General features: G+C 48.8%; 1 long non-coding RNA gene across 2 annotated transcripts; it reads left to right on the plus strand.

The window, feature by feature from the left end:
* Nucleotides 1-360: 360 nt before the first annotated feature.
* Nucleotides 361-4,491, plus strand: LOC123328243. 2 transcript variants are annotated; one of them, XR_006543059.2, is made up of 3 exons: nucleotides 361-510; nucleotides 652-760; nucleotides 3,126-4,491. It is a non-coding gene; the product is annotated as an uncharacterized LOC123328243 (long non-coding RNA). The 2 variants fall into 2 exon arrangements; XR_006543058.2 differs by having other exon boundaries at nucleotides 430-546.
* Nucleotides 4,492-6,074: the final 1,583 nt, after the last annotated feature.

A 6,074-nucleotide genomic window follows, 5' to 3' on the forward strand; every position in this document is an offset into this window, starting at 1 on the left:
TCCTCTCTGCCTCACAGCCCTCTCTCATCCACTCGGTGCCCACATGGGCCTTGTTCTGGGTCGTGTAATTTTCAGGGATGCCATGTTTTGCTAATTATTGAGGCAAGGCAAGGAATCAACCTTCCTTGAGGACACGCTATATGCCAGACACGGTTTGACTTTTTACAATGGCTACCAAATTGCTCTCAGTAATATCTCATCATGAGATAAATGGTCTTACCATTTTAGAAAGAATTTTGCATAAAGTCCCACAGCCAGTAGAGTTGAAAGTGAAATCGAGTTTGCTCTTAAAAAGCCCCTACCCCTCTACTCTGTCTCTCTGTAACCTCTAGTCCCCAGATTCCTTCCCTTCCCTGTGTCCTGTGCCTTTAAGGATCATTTGCAGGGAGTCCGTTCTGACTATTTAGGGCTGAGGAGCCTCAGGTGAGTGACACTCAAAACTAGAGTCAGAAGGTCGGCTCGGCACAGCGCTGGGATGTGTGGAGGTCAGAGAAGCCTGTGAAGAGACAGGTACGGCAGTTCAGCAAGAGCTATGAGAGTCAGAGGGTAAGAAGCTAACGGGAAGCTTAGAATATAAAACACATTTGAAAGGAGTTGGAATTCCTCAGCCTGGAGAGGAAGTTTATTCATGTTTTTTCATATATTTCGTAGGAAAATCGCCTTCCCCCATGCAGGTCTCTGCGGCTGGTGACCATCTTCCCAGTGAACGCACAGACAGAACCCACAGCACAGTGCCCGGGGGAGTAGAGGAGACGGACAGGTGGGTTCTCAAAACACACTGAAGCTTCTCTTGAGGGTGCTGGCTGGAACGTGGAATTGAACATCTTGTCTTGTTCTGTGACCAGGACTTGTTTCTGGTCAACTGGTATCTAGTTACAATCAGGTACCATCTTGCTGAATGCTGGAAAGGGATGTGGTTCTCACTAGCCGCCCTGAATACTGCCTTTTAAATAATGTCAGTAGGACCCCATTCCCCCTCTGTGTTTAGGGCTCTGAGATGAAGCATAACAAACACTTGGGATACAGATATTCTGTAAAGTTCTGTTTGTAATGATTTCTCTTTGGGGTTTGGGATGAAAGAAGCTGATGCAGAGGTTAGCCTGTGTATGTGGACTTTCTTATGAGGAATATTGCTTTATGAGGATCTCGCCTTAAAAAGAGGAATGCAAATAATGACTACGGTTCAGATGGTATATTTTGGTTTAAATTGTTACATAGAGAGCTCTGTGTTGGTCAGCAGGACCTGGTTAGAGAAATGCTTTGATTTCTGTAGTTAATTAAACATTGTTGCCTTAAGTCAAAAGTTAAGTGGCTGAGCTGTAGTAAATTATGCTCCCAACTCCTCTTATCGGCTGGGACGGACAGACGTTCGTGAGAGGTCGTTCCCTGCTTCTTACACAGCGGTGGGGGGTGTCTCCCCTGAAGGCAGGGTCGGGTCTGATGCTGAAGGAGGGCTGGACTGCTGCGGGGCTGCTGCGGGCTTTCAGGTCAAGTCATCGCACTGACCACCCCTGTGCACAGCCACCCTGTCACCGCGCAGAGCCGAGTCAGGGTGTACTTAGAGCGCCGGACGAGGGGGAGGGCGCTCTTGAGACAGGATGGCAGGGTGCAGTGAGCAGAGGTGCCAGCACCCTCTCTTCCTTTGTCACTGATGTTTTACACAGAACACCAGTAGTGACTAGAGCTTGACCTCTTCCTAGTACTTACTACCGAATGATTTCAGAATTCTCGCTGCTTTGACAGGCTTTAGAGTGGTTCATTGTTTTGTCTTTCTTTCAGTACCAGAAGATTGAACTTTCTCATATATTTATTGGTTCCTAGGGCTCTTTTTTGAGTGGCCTGATCTGGTCCCCCCCTCTGCCCGCTCCAATTTCCCTGGCCCTGTCATGGGGACAGAGAGGGGGGACTGGGGTGAACAGTAGCTCTAGCTGAGGTTCGTGCAAGGCAAAGGCAGCCTTTGGACCTGAACCATCATCTCAGCTGAAGCTGCCAGTCCTCCCGTTTCTAGGTGGTGCATTTCAAGTGGTCCTTGCTTTATCCTCTGTCTTTGGAACCATGTCAGGAGGCAGGTAAAAGAGGAGGAGAGGGGCGGGCAAGAGCCTTTTCCTTTCTCATGGACAGAGCCAAACTGAGACTTCTGAGCCCCCTGGGAGGGCTAATAATTTGGTGCTCTTTAAAGTGATGTTCTTTCAATATTGGAATATTAATATTGGGATCGGAGCACTGAGGGAAGGGGCAGGGGGGAGCTGGAGAGGCAGGGTCACTGGCAGCTGCTCAGTCATGTCCCCTGTGACCCCAAACTCAGCAAGTCCAGCCCCAGTGGCATACCCCTCTTGGCAAAAGCAAAGCCCTACAGGTGACTGGCTCACCCTTCTCAGAGGCAGTTTAGCAACCCTTGGCTTTTTATAAAGCATATCGCTTGGGGTGATCTCACCCCCCGAGGGCCATAGCCCACCCAACCCCACACAGAAGCAGATTCTGGCGACCACACCTGTCTCCCTGGCGACCATGCTTTCATACCTTCGGACCCTCACCCAGGGGCTGGTCCATCCCTGAGTCTGGAGTTACTCTGCACGGGAGCCCCGAAGCCCCTTTGCTCCAAGCCAGCCTCAGCGGAGGAGGCCATTGCTCTCTGGATAAACAACTTATTATAACTGAAAACTCTCATTCCACTTTTAGCCTCTCCCTTTCCAGTATGAATAACCCCAGTGCCTTTCATCTGACTCTGCACTTCGGTCAGCTCTTCCAACCTGCCGGCACGCCCATGATTCCAGGCTTGACCTGGGCTGGCCTCCTGTCATAGTTCCCTCCCTCCTCTCTCTGCTCTTTGCTGGACTAGCTCATCTTTCAAGTGTAAACTTAAAGGTTTCTTTCCCTGGGAAGGTGTCCCTCTAGCCCTGCTGCACTGGAACTCTGTTCCGGACATGCCCCTCTCCTGTAAAAGAGAATGTCACACTTACTGCTATTCGTGTATAAATGTCTGTCTTCCCCACCAGACGGAAGTTTCCTGTCTGGTTTGTTTCATGGAACATCTTTGTGTTATCTAGCATGCTTGGCATTTAGACAGGACTCATTGAATGAATGTTCCGTTTGTTGAATTCAAAGGACATACCTTCTGATTTCAGGATGACCCTGCAGTCCCTGACTTCAAAGCATGGCCCCCGTCCCCACCCCTCCCACCAACCTGCAGACCATGTTTACTCAGCCCAATGGCAGCCTCGCCCCATCGCCTGCTCCGGGGAAGCATGTGTCTGCAGCCTTGGCTATCTTCAAAGGGTTTTGTTTGGATCAGCTGGAAGGACTTCAGCACCTTCATCAAATCCGGGTGAACATTACATTGTCCAGACTCCTCAGGCAGGTTTTGTTTACCCTGGGATCGCCTCCAAGATATCAGCTGATGGCTTCCAATTCTTTTTATGGTCTCACATTTGGACAGACTCAGATTTTCCTCCTTCATCTTCCAAAGCTTCCCTAAGATTTTCTCCCTTCGTTTGTTCAAGCGTTTTTGTAAATGCTTTTCCCCACATGACTTTCCCTGCAGACCGCTGGCTACGTAGCTTCCACCTAGTGCTGAGAAGTCCTGCTATGGCAGGGACTAGCTGCAAAGGGCAGGTGGCATGTTTTCTGATGCTCCCTAGTTATCCATCCATCTTTTCCCCTTTCACAGTGTGGAAGTTGGTGGGTTTTTTGGTGCAGACATAGTGGAGGTAAACTAATGGTTTCCTGAAGGAAAGTGGAGTGGGAAATTTATTTTTAAGGTGGGGGTTGCGGTTAACAGAGATCCAAGTTCAGTCACCAAGTGCAGACTAGGATAGCCTGAACCTCAGGGAAAAGTGTTGACACACATATACTTAGGGGACTTCCCTGGAGGTCTAGTGGTTAAGACCCTGTGCTTCAGAAGGACACAGGTTCAATCCCTGGTCAGGTAACTAAGATTTTGCATGCTACTGGAAAACCACATACACACACATGTATTTAAAATACACACGTACATTTGATGGGCACCTACTGTGTCTAGCATGGCTGGTAATGAAGATACATAAGCCATGGTCTTCACCCTCAAGAAGCCTACAGTCTGTTAAGACAATGACAGTGGAGAATGGTGAGTGCCGGGTAAAGGTGGGGGGGGGGAGGAGTCAAAGACAGGGAGAGTAGAACCATTTGGGTTGCATGCATGTCCCCTGACATGTGGCAATGGGACCTAGAAAGCCAGTTTTAAAAAGCCTCAAATCCCTGGGGCCCAAGGTCACAGGTGTCTTCCTGGTCATTGAGATTGATTGGATAGTCTCATATTTTTCTCCCAGCTGGACTCAAACCAAGAGTCAGAAAACCAGCCCCACACAATACCCCTGCCTCACATATTGATTACCTATTGCTGTGTAAGAAATTACTACAAAATTACATATAGAGAAAAAAATACTTACTATGTTAATACAAAGAATGTTGCCTGTCATCCACTTTTATAAAGATCAAGTCATTAGCCACTACAATTGCTGATTGACAGTGTATACCATGAAAGAAATGCAGGATGAGGCACTTTGTGCTTTGGGGGAAAAGGCCCCTGAGAAAGCTAGATATGTCTCAGGAAAACTTGTTTTGTGAACCTGGATTCTTGCATCTTCCCATACTTAGAAAAGCATTGAAATCATTAACTGAGGTAACTCATTAGTAGCATCTGCTGAGATGTCTTCTTGATTGCATGTGCCCCTCAGCCAAAATCACAGATAGACTGACCTTCCCCCGCTTCAGAGCAGCTCCTCAGAGCTATTGCAGAGGCCATCTCCCAGGCTCTCATCCTCAGAAAGACTCAATTCACAGCTCTGACACGTTTTTAAAATGGAGTATGGTTGCTTTCCAAGGTTGCGTTAGTTCCTGCTGTACAACAAAGTTAATCGGCCACGTATATACATGTATCCCCTTGTCCTTGGATTTCTTTCCCGTTTAGGTCACCACCGAGCGTTGAGTAGAGTTCCCTGTGCTGTGCAGTTGCCTATTTTACACATAGTATACGCGTGCACACTAAGTCGCTTCAGTCATGTCAGCTCTTTGCAACCCTATGGACTGTAGCCCGCCAGGCTCCTCTGTCCGTGGGGATTTTCCAGGCAAGGATACCTGAGTGGGTTGCCATGCCCTCCTCCAGGGGATCTTCTTGACTCAGGGATCAAACCCACGTCTCTTGTGTCGCCTGCATTGGCTGGCAGGGTCTTTACCACTAGCACTCCCTGGGAAGCCCAGTAGAGTATGTATATGCCAATCCTAACCTCCTAGCCCATCCCAACCATCCCGCTCCTTGGCATCCATATCACAGCTCTTACATCGCTTCTTTCCATAGTCAACAATCCCCTCCCATTTCTGAGGGTCAGGAATCTGGGTGCATCTTGCCTGGGTGTCCCTGGCCAAGGTTTCTCATGGGGTGCCCATCTTAATGAAGACGTGATTGAGTTGGGGAAGGAGAGTGGCAGGATTCAAGGGAGAGCTGAGGACCCATTATAGAAGCCATAATCTTTTATCACCTACTTTATCTGAAGTGACATCCATTACTTCTGCCACGTTCTGTGTGTTAGAAGTGAGTCACTAAATTCGGTCCATTCTCAAAGGGTGTGGTGCCAGGGGCAGGGACCCCTGGGGGCTGCCTTCGAGGCTGCCCACTGTGCCCTCTCCAGCCCTGTTCTCCCTTTCTCATTGCCACTCCAGGTTGTGGTGTGCTTATAAAAAGGACTGGTGAGTGCATCCCTCTTTTCTCTGTGTCGCCAAGAGTGGGGAATGGCCTTGTATCATGGCAGCGTGTCAGGCTGGATGTTCTGCTTGTACAGATGGGGGACCCAGAAGCCTTGGTGGGACTGGCAAAGCCTCCCTCACAAGAGGCCAACTACTGAATGGGAGGTGGTAAGTTTAGGAAGAGGTTGTTTCTGAATACGTTTGGCTAGAGGACAGCCATTTTTCAAATTATGACTTAACACCCCGATCTGTCCCTTGATGCGGCTAAGTCATCTACCATCTTATAAAGATGCTTGCAGTTGCCTCGAAGGCACAGGACTGAAGAGCTGACTTGCAGAAGGGTTTGGTTTCTTGTG

This window comes from Bubalus bubalis, chromosome 11 (genome assembly GCF_019923935.1).
Source record: "Bubalus bubalis isolate 160015118507 breed Murrah chromosome 11, NDDB_SH_1, whole genome shotgun sequence".
Classification (NCBI taxonomy): domain Eukaryota; kingdom Metazoa; phylum Chordata; class Mammalia; order Artiodactyla; family Bovidae; genus Bubalus; species Bubalus bubalis.